Consider the following 13,446-nt stretch of genomic DNA (forward strand, 5'->3'; position numbering starts at 1 on the left):
ACTAGTGAAATAAAATGAGATTTTAGAAATAGATATAACACTATATACATAACACCTGTAGTAGTGATGAATAAATACACAAAATACATAACACCTGTAGTAGTGATGAATAAATACACAAAATACATAACACCTGTAGTAGTGACGAATAAATACACTATATAAATCATAACAACTGTAACACTATATACAGTTGGAAGTCGGAAGTTTACATACACCTTAGCCAAATACATTTCAACTCAGTTTTTCACAATTCCTGACATATAATCATAGTAAAAATTCCCTGTCTTAGGTCAGTTAGGATCACCACTTTCATTTTAAGAATGAGAAATGTCAGAATAATAGTAGAGGGAATGATTTATGTCCGCTTTTATTTATTTGATAACATTCCCAGTGGGACAGAAGTTTACATACATTCAATTAGTATTTGGTAGCATTGCCTTTAAATAGTTTAACTTGACTCAAACATTTCAGGTTGCCTTTCACAAGCTTCCCACAATAAGTTGGGCGAATTTTGGCCCATTCCTCCTGACAGAGCTGGTAACTGAGTCAGGTTTGTAGGCCTCCTTGCTCGCACACACTTTTTCAGTTATGCCCACACATTTTCTATAGGATTGAGGTCAGGGCTTTGTGATAGCCACTCCAATACTTTGACTTTGTTGTCCTTAAGCCCTTTTATCACAACTTTGGAAGTATGCTTGGGGTCATTGTCCATTTGGAAGACCGATTTGCGACCAAGCTTTAACTTCCTGACTGATGTCTTGATGTTGCTTCAATATATCCATGTCATTTTCCTCCTCATGATAACATCTATTTTGTAAGGTGCACCACTCCCTCCTGCAGCAAAGCACCCCCACAACATGATGCTGCCACCCCCGTGCTTCACGGTTGGGATGGTGTTCTTCAGCTTGCAAGCCTTCACCTTTTCCTCAACATAACGATGGTCGTTATGGCCGAACAGTTATATTTTTGTTTCATCAGACCAGTGGACATTTCTACAAAAAGTACGATCTTTGTCCCCATGAGCAGTTGCAAACCGTAGTCTGGCTTTTTTATGGCGGTTTTGGAGCAGTGGCTTCTTACTTGCTGAGTGGCCTTTCAGGTTATATCGATATAGGACTCGTTTTACTGTGGATATAGATACTTTTGTACCAGTTTCCTCCAGCATCTTCACAAGGTCCTTTCCTGTTGTTCTGGGATTCATTTTCACTTTTTGCACCAAAGTACATTCATCTTTAGGAGACAGAACGAAGTCTCCTTACTGAGCGGTATGACGGCTGTGTGATCCTATGGTGTTTATACTTGTGTACTATTGTTTGTACAGATGAATGTGGTACCTTCAGGCGTTTGGAAAATTATCTTGAGGATGAACCAGACTTGTGGAGGTCTACAATTTTTTTTCTGAGGTCTTGGTCAATTTTGTTGTCTGTATATTTGACCATTTTGTTTATTATACCATCAACACCACAGGCCTTTTGGGGTTGGAGGATTTGTATTTTGTGCTGCAGTAAATTAAATTGGAGATTCTAGTGGCTTCTGGTAGTCTTTAATAGCTGATTCTAAGCTTTTTATGGGTGTGTCTTTCTTTGTTCAAGAGACAAAAAGTTTGTATAAGTGGTTAACCCGTACATCTTCATTTTGACTGTTCCAATTTTCCCAGAAGTGGTTAGATTCTATGGATTCTTCAATTACTTTGAGCTGATTTCTGACGTGTTGTTCCTTTTTTTTTCTTCTGTAGTGTATTTCTGTATTGTTTTAGTGATTCACCATAGTGAAGGTATAGGCTCAGGTTTTCTGGGTCTCTATGCTTTTGGTTGGATAGTTTTCTCAATTTCTTTCTTAGGTTTTTGCATTCTTCAATAAATCATTTCTCATAGTTTTAAGTTGTCTTAAACAGTCCCACTCCGCTCAGAAAGAGAGACACAGCTGTTTTTTTTTTACAAAAGGTTTGGAGTTGGATAAACTTGGATTTTTCGGCGGGGACATATGCAGGATGCTACCCTCCACAGCATGGCCTTTCGCTCCAGATCAAAACTCATAACCTACAACTCATATTTGACCCAAATTAACCGGAGAGATTATAGCTTCAAAGGTTTCCTTTTTCCAAGCTACACCGACGGTGCTTTAGCTAACAAACAGCAGAGACCAAAGGACACCATCCAACCTGGAACTGAGCTGCCAGGCTTGAAAGGACAGACCAGATACAACTTCCATTAGCACCGAGGTGTGAAGTAAAAGGTGTCGAGGCCTTTGGGCCCAACAAGTGGCAGGAGTCTTTGACGCGCCCTCCTGTTTAAGACCATTCACTGGCATTTTCTACAAGAAATCTGCCTCCAGAAATATAAGCTTCCCCCAAGTAGGTGTGACACCTACTCCCATTACCTGCTACACTGCTGCTTGGATTCCACCTGGCGATCTGTTCACCGTCTGTCCTGGCCTGTCTCCCCCTGTCTGGTACAGGTACACCCACCACACTTCCCCCTTTCTCCCGAGCTTTCGCTCACCTCTAGCACACACACCTGTTGGGGTGAGTGACTCTGAACTTACAATGGCTAGCCCCAAGTCGTTATATATCAAAAACATTTATTTTGCTATTTGCCTCATGACTCCTGCATGCTTTGTTGACTATGAATTTTCTGTACCCAACCGTGAGACAGACTGTTTGTTCCCACATTCGGGACTCTGACTCTCTATTGGTTACACAGACTTTTGGCCTCCCATCCTATTCTAACCACCTCTCACCGGCTTTGTATTCATGTTACCTGATGAAATTGCTGTACAACATAATCTTTTTGCCATCTGATGCACATTCAGATGTCATAAATCATCACCGCAGAGCTATCCCTGTCCTCTGCCGTGCCTTGATTATATTACTGTTGATGATATCTGGAAATGTGCATGTACACCCTGGCCCATCTACTGTTGCTAGCCCCAATTCTGACTTGTGCTCTGATATCTGCTTCACTGATTTCTGCTCTCGTAAAAGCCTGTTTTTTTTGCACGTTAACACTAGAAGCTTATTACCTAAAATGGATCAGTTGAAAGTGTGGGTTCACAGTTCCAATCCAGATTTGGGTCATTACTGACACGTGGTTAAGGAAGAGTGTTTTGAATACTGATGTTAACCTTTCTGGTTATTACCTTTTTTGGCAAGACAGATCTTCCAAAGGTGGGGGAGTACCCCCACCACACACCACAAGAGTGGCAATCTTTACCAGGGATCACCTTCAGTGCTCAGTTGTCTCCACCAAGTCTGTCCCCAAACAATTTGATTTGCTGGTTTTAAGCATTAAACTTTTAAATAGCTCTTTGTTGACTGTTGCTGGGTGCAATCGTCCTTCATCAGCACTGGGCTGTACCCTACCTGCCCTAAGCTCTCTCCTGGCCCATTACACAGAGTATGAATTTGTCCTTCTAGGTGACCTAAACTGAGACATGCTTAAACCACCTGACCAAGTCCTAAAGCAATGGGACTCCCTAAGTTTTTCTCAGGTTATTACCAATCCCACAAGGTATGTCTCCAAACACCCAGAAAAGGCTACTCTCCTGAATGTTGTCCTCACAAATAATCCTGACAGGTATCAGTCTGGTGTTTTCTGTAATGACCTTAGTGATCAATGTTTTACAGCCTGTGTTCGTAATGGCTGCTCAGTGAAACAACCTGTTCTGATTTGTCATAGACGCTTGCTAAAAACCTTTTAACTGGCCTCCTATAAAATGGTATAGAATCAGCTTGATCCCCTCTGTCGAAAACGCTTGGACCTTTTTGATGTTTCGGGTGGTATTGTTACCAAACACGCCCCATAAAGAAAATGAGAATTAAAAACAGTTTTAGCCCCTGGTTCGACTGTGATCTTGCAGAGTTTCTCCACCTCAAGAATGGCATTTGGCGAAAGGCTCGGCACACGCATACTCAGTCTGACTGGCTCTTGTTCAGGCAAATTAGAAATACGTGCACTCAGGCTATCCGGAAGGCCAAAGTTAGTTACTTTAAGGAGCAGTTCTCTCTGTGGGTCTAACCCCAAGAAGTTCTGGAAAACGGTTTTAGTTCTGGAGAATAAACCCTCCTCCTCACAGCTGCCCATGTCCATTAATGTTGATGATGTGGTTGTTACTGACAAGAAGCACGTGGCTGAGCTCTTTAATCACCACTTCATTAAGTCAGGATTCAAATTTGAGGAGCCATGTCTCCTTGCCCGTCCAACATTTCCTAATCTCCCACCACTTCTAATGCGACTATCCCCAATGATTCTCCCTCTTTTTCCCCTTCCCCGTTACAGAGTCACTGAGTCCAAGGTGCTAAAACTTGACCCCTAAAAAAACCCTGTTTATCAAAAGTGTTGGAAAAACCTGTCAATAATCAACTGACTGGCTTTCTTAATGTCTATAGTATTCGTTTGGGTACGGAATCTGGTTTCCACTCAGGTTATGGATGTGTCACTGGAACCGTAAAAGTCCTTAATGATGTCACCATTGCCCTTGATTCTAAGCAATATTGTGCTGCTATTTTTATTGACTTGGCCAAAGCTTTTGATAGAACATTCCATTATTGTGGGTATTGTATTGTATTGGTGTCTCTGAGGGGTCTTTAGCCTGGTTTGCTAACTACCTCTCTGAAAGAGTGCAGTGTATAAAGTCAGAAAATCTCCTGTCTCAGCCACTGCCTGTCACCAAAGGAGTACCCCAAGGCTCAATCCTAGGCCCCACGCTCTTCTCAATTTACATCAATAACATAGCTCAGGCAGTAGGAAGCGATCCATTTACATGCAGATTATAGTTTTACCTGCATTGCTTGCTGTTTGAGGTTTTAGGCTGGGTTTCTGTATAGTGTTTGATATATTAGCCGATGTAAGAAGGGCTATATAAATAAATGTGATTTATAGTCAGCTGGCCCCTCCCTGGATTTTGTGTTAAATGCTCTACCACAAAGCATTCTTAGTGTCCAACAAGCTTTCTCTGCCCTTAACCTTGTTCTGAACACCTCCAAAACAAAGTTCATGTTGTTTGGTAAGAAGAATGCCCCTCTCCACAGGTCTGATTACTACCTCTGAGGGTTTAGAGCTTGAGGTAGGCACCTCATACAAGTACTTGAGAGTATGGCTAGACAATACACTGTCCTTCTCTCAGCACATATCAAAGCTGCAGGCTAAAGTTAAGTCTAGACTTGGTTTCCTCTATCGTGATCACTCCTCTTTCACCCCAGCTGCCAACTAACCCTGATTCAGATAACCATTTTACCCATGCTAGATTACAGAGACGTAATTTAAATCAAATCAACGTTTATTTGTCACGTGCGCCGAATACAACAGATCTGTAGACCTTACAGTGATGTGCTTACTTACAGGCTCTAACCAATAGTGCAAAAAAGGTATTATTTGAACAATAGGCAAATAAAGAAATAAAACAACAGTAAAAAGACAGGCTATATACAGTAGCAAGGCTATATACAGTAACAAGGCTATATACAGTAACGAGGCTATATACAGTAACGAGGCTATATACAGTAACGAGGCTATATACAGTAGAGAGGCTATATACAGTAGAGGCTATATACAGTAGCGAGGCTATATAGAGTAGCGAGGCTACATACAGACACCGCTTAGTCAGGCTGATTGAGGTATGTACATGTAGATATGATTAAAGTGACTGTGCATATATGATGAACAGAGAGTAGCAGTAGCATAAAAAGGGGTTGGCGGGTGGTGGTGGGCGGGACACAATGCAGATAGCCCGGTTAGACAATGTGCGGGAGCACTGGTTGGTCGGCCCAATTGAGGTAGTATGTACATGAATGTATAGTTAAAATGACTATGCATATATGATAAACAGTAGCAGCAGCGTAAAAAGAGGGGGTGGGGGGTCACACAATGCAAACAGTCCAGGTAGCCATTTGATTACCTGATCAGGAGTCTTATGGCTTGGGGGTAAAAATAGTTGAGAAGCCTTTTTGTCCTAGACTTGGCACTCCGGTACCGCTTGCCATGCGGTAGTAGAGAGAACAGTCTATGACTGAGATGGCTGGGGTCTTTGACAATTTTTAGGGCTTTCCTCTGACACCTCCTGGTGTAAAATTCCTGGATTGCAGGCAGCTTAGCCCCAGTGATGTACTGGGCCGTACACACTACCCTCTGTAGTACCTTGTGGTCAGAGGCCGAGCAATTGCCGTACCAGGCAGTGATGCAACCAGTCAGTCATGCTCTCAATGTTGCAGCAGTAGAACCTTTTGAGGATCTCAAGACCCATGCCAAATCTTTTTAGTTTCCTGAGGGGGAATAGGCTTGTCGTGCCCTCTTCAAGACTGTCTTGGTGTGTTTAAACCATTCTAGTTTCGTGTTGTTGTGGACACCAAGGAACTTGAAGCTCTCAACCTGCTCCACTACAGCCCCGTCGATGAGAATGGGGGCGTGCTCAGGCCTCCTTTTCCTGTAGTCCACAATCATCTCCTTAGTCTTGGTTACGTTGAGGGATATGTTGTTATTCTGGCACCACCCGGCCAGGTCTCTGACCTCCTCCCTATAGGCTGTCTCATCATGGTCGGTGATCAGGCCTACCACTGTTGTGTCGTCTGCAAACTTAATGATGGTGTTGGAGTCGTGCTTGGCCATGCAGTCGTGGGTTAACAGAGAGTACAGGAGGGAACTGAGCGCGCGCACCCCTGGGGAGCTCTGGTGTTGAGGATCAGCATGGCACATGTGTTGCTACCTACGCTCACCACCTGGGGGAGGCCCGTCAGGAAGTTCAGGATCCAGTTGCAGAGTGAGGTGTTTAGTCCCGGGATCCTTAGCTTAGTGATGAGCTGTGAGGGTACTATGGTGTTGAACTCTGAGATGTAGTCAATGAATAGCATTCTCACATAAGTGTTCCTTTTGTCCAGGTGGATAAAGGGCAGTGTGGAGTGCAATAGAGATTGCATCATCTATGGATCTGTTTGTGCGGAATGCAAATTGGAGTGGGTCTAGGGTTTCTGGGATAATGGTGTTGATGTGAGCCATTACCAACTTTTCAAAGCACTTAATGGCTATGGATGTGAGTGCTACGGGTCTGTTGTCAGTTAGGCAGGTTGCCTTTGTGTTCTTGGGCACAGAGACTATGGTGGTCTGCTTGAAACATTTGGTATTACAGACTCAATCATGGACATGTTGAAAATGTCAGTGAAGACACCTGCCAGTTGGTCAGCACATCCCCGGAGCACACGTCCTGGTAATCCGTCTGGCCCCGCAGCCTTGTGTATGTTCACCTGTTTAACCTGTTGGATCTCTGGGGGCGCTATTTCATTTTTGGATAAAAAACGTTCCCGTTTTAAGCGCGATATTTTGTCACGAAAAGATGCTCGACTATGCATATTCTTGACCGTTTTGGAAAGAAAACACTCTGAAGTTTCAGAATCTGCAAAGATTTTGTCTGTAAGTGCCCCAGAACTCATTCTACAGGCGAAACCAAGATGATGCATCACCCAGGAATTAGCAGAATTTCTGAAGCTCTGTTTTCCATTGTCTCCTTATATGGCTGTGATTGCGCAAGGAATGAGCCTACACTTTCTGTCGTTCGCCCAAGGTCTTAGCAGCATTGTGACGTATTTGTAGGCATATCATTGGAAGATTGACCATAAGAGACTACATTTTCCAAGTGTCCGCCTGGTGTCCTGCGTCGAATTCGGTGCGCAATTGCCAGCTGCTTCCACTTTACCATTTGATTCAGGGGAGAAAGCATGTGTCCAAGAACGATGTATCAATGAAGAGATATGTGAAAAACACCTTGATGATTGATTCTAAACAGCGTTTGCCATGTTTTCAGTCGATATTATGGAGTTAATTTGGAAAAAAGTTCGCGTTTTGAGGACTGAATTTTCGGGTTTTTTTTGGTAGCCAAATGTGATGTATAAAACGGAGCTATTTCTAATACACAAAGAATCTTTTTGGAAAAACTGAGCATCTGCTATCCAACTGAGAGTATCCTCATTGAAAACATCAGAAGTTCTTCAAAGGTAAATGATTTTATTTGAAGGCTTTTATGTTTTTGTTGAAATGTTGCGTGCTGGATGCTAACGCTAATGCTAACGCTAAATCCTTTGTTTGCTAGCTACTGTTACACAAATTATTGTTTTCCTATGGTTGAGAAGCATATTTTGAAAATCTGAGATGACAGTTTTGTTTACAAAAGGCTAAGCTTGCGAGATGGCATATTTATTTCATTTCATTTGCGATTTTCATGAATAGTTAACGTTGCGTTATGGTAATGAGCTTGAGTCTGTATTCCTGATACCGGATCCGGTATGGGGAGTTCCAAGAGGTTAAAGGTCTTACTCACGTCGGCTACGGAGAGCGTGATCACACAGTCGTCCGGAACAGCTGATGCTCTCATGCATGCCTCAGTGTTGCTTGCCTCGAAGCGAGCATAGAAGTGATTTAGCTCGTCTGTCAGGCTCGTGTCACTGGGCAGCTCGCGGCTGTGCTTCCCTTTGTAGTGTGTAATAGTTTGCCAGCCCTGCCACATAAGGCGAGCGTCGGAGCGAGCCAGTGTAGTATGATTCAATCTTAGCCCTGTATTGATGCTTTGCCTGTTTGATGGTTCGTCGCAGGGCATAGCAGGATTTCTTGTAAGCTTCCGGGTTAGAGTCCCGCACCTCAAAAGCTGCAGCTCTCCCTTTAGCTCAGTGCAAATGTTGCCTGTTAATCCATGTCTTCTGGTTGGGGTATGTACGTACAGTCACTGTGGGTACGACGTCCTCGATGCACTCATTGATAAAGCCAGTGACTGATGTGGTGTACTCCTTCCTCAATGCCATCGGAAGAATTCCGGAACATGTTCCAGTCTGTGATCTACGGTCCTGTAGTTTAGCATCTGCTTCATCTGACCACTTTTTTGTAGACTGGTGCTTCCTGCTTTAATTGTTTCTTGTAAGCAGGAATCAGGAGGATAGAGTTGTGGTCGGATTTAGTAAATCTGTGTGTGAAGTACAGGTGATCTCAAAAAATTTTCCCTCTGGTTGCACATTTAACATGTTGATGGAAATGTAGGTATTAAGGTAAGGATTTTTTTTTTTTTTTTTAACCTTTATTTAACTAGGCAAGTCAGTTAGGAACAAATTCTTATTTTCAATGACGGCCTAGGAACAGTGGGTTAACTGCCTGTTCAGGGGCAGAACGACAGATTTGTACCTTGTCAGCTCGGGGATTTGAACTTGCAACCTTTCGGTTACTAGTCCAATGCTTTAACCACTAGGCTACCCTGCCGCCCCGAATGGCTTGATGTTCTTTACCATTCGGCCATCAGATTTGCCCCCAATGCTCCTTATTGGACACATCACTGTACTCTATACTCCTCATATCTGTATACCCGTTGCCAGACCCACTGGTTGATGCTTATTTATATCACCCTCTTAAGCCTCACTCCCCCCTATCTGAGATATCTACTGCAGCCCTCATCCTCCACATACAACACCCGTTCTGCCAGTCACATTCTGTTAAAGGTCCCCAAAGCACACACACATCTCTGGGTCGCACCTCTTTTCAGTTCGCTCCAGCTAGTGACTGGAACGAGCTGCAACAAACACTCAAACTGGACGATTTTATCTCAATCTCTTCAGTCAAAGACTCAAACATGGACACTCTTACTGACAGTTGTGGCTGTTTTGCGTGATGTATTGTTGTCTCTACCTTCTTTCCCTTTGTGCTGTTGTCTGGGCCCAATAATGTTTGTACCATGTTTTGTACTGCTGCCATGTTGTGTTGCTACCATGCTGTGTTGTCATGTTGTGCTACCTTGCTATGTTGTTGTCTAGGTCTCTCTTTTTATTTTATTTTATTTCACCTTTATTCAACCAGTTAGGCCAGTTGAGAACAAGTACTCATTTACAACTGCGACCTGGCCAAGATAAAGCAAAGCAGTGCGACACAAACAACACAGAGTTACACATAAACAAATGTACAGACTATATATAACACAATAGAAAAATCTATAAATAGTGTGTGCAAATGTAGTAAGATTTGGGAGGTACAGCAATAAATAGGCCGTAGTGGTGAAATAATTACAATTTAGCAATTAACACTGGAGTGATAGATGTGCAGAAGATGAATGTGCAAGTAGAGATACTGAAATGCGAAGGAGCTAAAAAAAATAAGAAGTAGTTGGATAGGCTATTTACAGATGGTCTGTGTACAGGTTCAATGATCAGTAAACTGCTCTGACAGCTGATGCTTGAAGTTAGTGAGGGAGATGTAAAAATCACTGAAGCTGGAGTCTCATAATTAGTTCCAGTCAATTGCAGCAGAAAACTGGAAGGAAAGGCGGCCAAACGAGGAGTTGGCTTTGGGGATGACCAGTGAAATATACCTGCAGGAGCGCGTGCTATGGGTGGGTGTTGTTATCGTGACCAGTGAACTGAGATAAGGCGGAGCTTTACCTAGCATGGACTTGTAGATGACCTGGAGCCAGTGGGTTTGGCGACGAATATGAAGCGAGAGCTAGCCAATGAGAGCATACAGGTCACAGTGGTGGGTAGTATATGGGGCTTTGGTGACAAAACAGATGGCTCTGTGATAGACTACATCCAATTTGCTGAGTAGAGTGTTGGAGGGTATTTTGTAAATGGCATTGCCGAAGTCAAGGATCGGTAGGATAGTCAGTTTTACGAGGGTATGTTTGGCAGCATGAGTAAAGGATGCTTTGTTGCGAAATAGGATGTGGATTCTAGATTGAATTTGGGATGGGAGATGCTTATTGTGAGTCTGGAAGGAGAGTTTACAGTCTAACCAGACACCTAGGTATTTGTAGTTGTCCACATATTCTAAGTCAGAACTGTCCAGAGTAGTGATGCTAGACGGGTGTGCGGGTCTTGGCAGCGATCAGTTGAAGAGCATGCATTTAGTTTTACTTGCGTTTAAGAGCAGTCGGAGGCCACGGAAGGAGTGTTGTATGGCATTGAAGCTCATTTGGAGGTGTGTTAACACAGTGTCCAAAGAAGGGCCAGAAGTATACAGAATGGTGTCGTCTGCGTATAGGTGGATCAGAGAATCAACAGCAGCAAGAGTGACATCGTTGATGTATAGAGAAAAGAAAGTCGACCCAAGAATTGAACCCTGTGGCACCTCCATAGAGACTTACAGAGGTCCGGACAACAGGCCCTCCGATTTGACACACTGAACTCTATCTGAGAAGTAATTTCTGTTTGAGAAAGTTAGCCTTTGCTTTCCGGTTCCTAACTTCCCTGAAAAGTTGCATATCGCGGGGGCTATTTGATGCTAATGCAGTAGGCCAGAGAATGTTTTTATGCTGGTCAAGGGCAGTCAAGTCTGGAGTGAACCAAGGACTATATCTGTTCTTAGTTAGACATTTTTTGAATGGGGCATGCTTATTTAAGATGGTGAGGAAAGCACTTTAAAAGAATAACCAGGCATCCTCTACTGATGGAATTAGGTCAATATCCTTCCAGGATACCCGGGCCAGGTCGATTAGAAAGCCCTGCTTGCTGAAGTGTTTTAGGGAGCGTTTGACAGTGATGAGGGGTGGTCTTTTTACCACAGACCCATTTCGACCCATTCCGATTTCAAGTTTTCATAACAATCGGAAATCAGTATTTTTGGACACAGATTTGGCAGATTTAAAAAAGTATTATTATTTATTTTGACTCCTTTATTTAATCCTTATTTAACTAGGCAAGTAAGTTAAGAACACATTCTCATTTTCAATGTCGGCCTAAGAACGGTGGGTTAACTGCCTCGTTCAGGGGCAGAACGACAGATTTTCACCTTGTCAGCTCGGGGGAATCAATCTTGCAACCTTACAGTTAACTAGTCCAACGCTCTAACCACCTGCCTCTCATTGCACTCCACGAGGAGACTGCCTGTTACGCGAATGCAGTAAGCCAAGGTAAGTTGCTAGCTAGCATTAAACTTATCTTATAAAAAAACAATCAATCAGTCAATCATAATCACTAGTTAACTACACATGGTTGATGATATTACAAATGTATCTAGCATGTCCTGCGTTGCATATAATCGATGCGGTGCGTATCGTTGCTCCAATGTGTACCTAACCATGAACATCAATGCCTTTCTTAAAATCAATATACAGAAGTATATATTTTTAAACCTGCATATTTAGCTAAAATAAATCCAGGTTAGCAGGCAATATTAACCAGGTGAAATTGTGTCACTTCTCTTGCGTTCATTGCACGCAGAGTCAGTGTATATTTAACAGTTTGGGCCGCTTAATATGCCAGAATTGTACGTAATTATGACATAACATTGAAGGTTGTGCAATGTAACAGGAATATTTAGACTAATGGATGCCATCCCTTAGATAAAATACGGAACGGTTCCGTATTTCACTGAAAGAATAAACATCTTGTTTTCGAGATGATAGTTTCCGGATTCTACCATATTAATGACCTAAGGCTCGTATTGCTGTGTGTTATTATGGTATAACTAAGTCTATGTTTATGACTTCAAGCCTATCAACTCCCGAGATTAGGCTTGTTTAACCGATGTGAAATGGCTAGCTAGTTAGCGGGGTACGCGCTAATAGCGTTTCAAACGTCACTCGCTCTGAGACTTGGAGTGGTTGTTCCCCTTGCTCTGCATGGGTAACGCTGCTTCGAGGGTGGCTGTTGTCGTTGTGTTCCTGGTTCGAGCCCAGGGAGGAGCGAGGAGAGGGACGGAAGCTATACTGTTACACTGGCAATACTAAAGTGCCTATAAGAACATCCAACAGTCAAAGGTATATGAAATACAAATGTATTTTACTGCTAAGTTTACACCTTCACTATTGCAGGAAAACATTTTGTCCAGGAAGTTTTGTCGTAGGGATTCTATTTGTCCTTGGCCAATAGTTTTTTGGTTTCTACACCTTCCATCTATATCATTTCTTAACTGTTTGGCTTCGATGCCTCATGGTTGATTTTTGCTCCGTTCAAGTAGATTGGGATTTTGCTCCCCTTCTCTCTCTCTCTCTCTCTCTCTCTCTTTGTCTGTCTGTCTGGCTGTCTCTGTCTGTCTGTCTGGCTGTCTCTCTCTGTCTGTCTGGCTGTCTCTCTGTCTGTCTGTCTGTCTGTCTCTCTCGGTCTGTCTGCCTCTTTCTCTCGGTCTCTGTCTCTCTCTCTCGGTCTCTCTGTCTCTCTCTCGGTCTCGGTCTCGGTCTCTCCCGGTCGGTCGGTCTCTCTCCCCTTCCCCCTTTCTCCTTTCTATGTCCCCTCCCCCCATCTCTCGATCTCGCCCCTTCCCCCTTCCCCTCTCTCGATCTCTCGCCCCTTCCCCTTTCTCACTCTCTCCCCTTCCCCCTCTCTCTTCCCTTCCCCCTCTCTCTCTCCCCTTTCCCCCTTCTCGCTCTCTCACCCCTTCCCCTCTCTTTCTATCGTTCTCTCCCCGCTCTCTCCCCTTCCCCCTTCTCTCTCTCTCCTCTTCCCCATCTCTCTCTCTCCCCTTCCCCATCTCTCTCTCTCCCCTTCCC

At 43.5% G+C, this 13,446-nt stretch overlaps 1 protein-coding gene across 2 annotated transcripts in view; it reads left to right on the forward strand.

The window, feature by feature from the left end:
- Window positions 1-13,446, forward strand: part of LOC139381020 (speckle-type POZ protein-like A) — a 55,066-nt gene that overhangs the window by 10,874 nt on the left and 30,746 nt on the right. The window lies entirely within an intron of this gene.

This window comes from Oncorhynchus clarkii, chromosome 22, assembly GCF_045791955.1.
Source record: "Oncorhynchus clarkii lewisi isolate Uvic-CL-2024 chromosome 22, UVic_Ocla_1.0, whole genome shotgun sequence".
Lineage (NCBI taxonomy): Eukaryota > Metazoa > Chordata > Actinopteri > Salmoniformes > Salmonidae > Oncorhynchus > Oncorhynchus clarkii.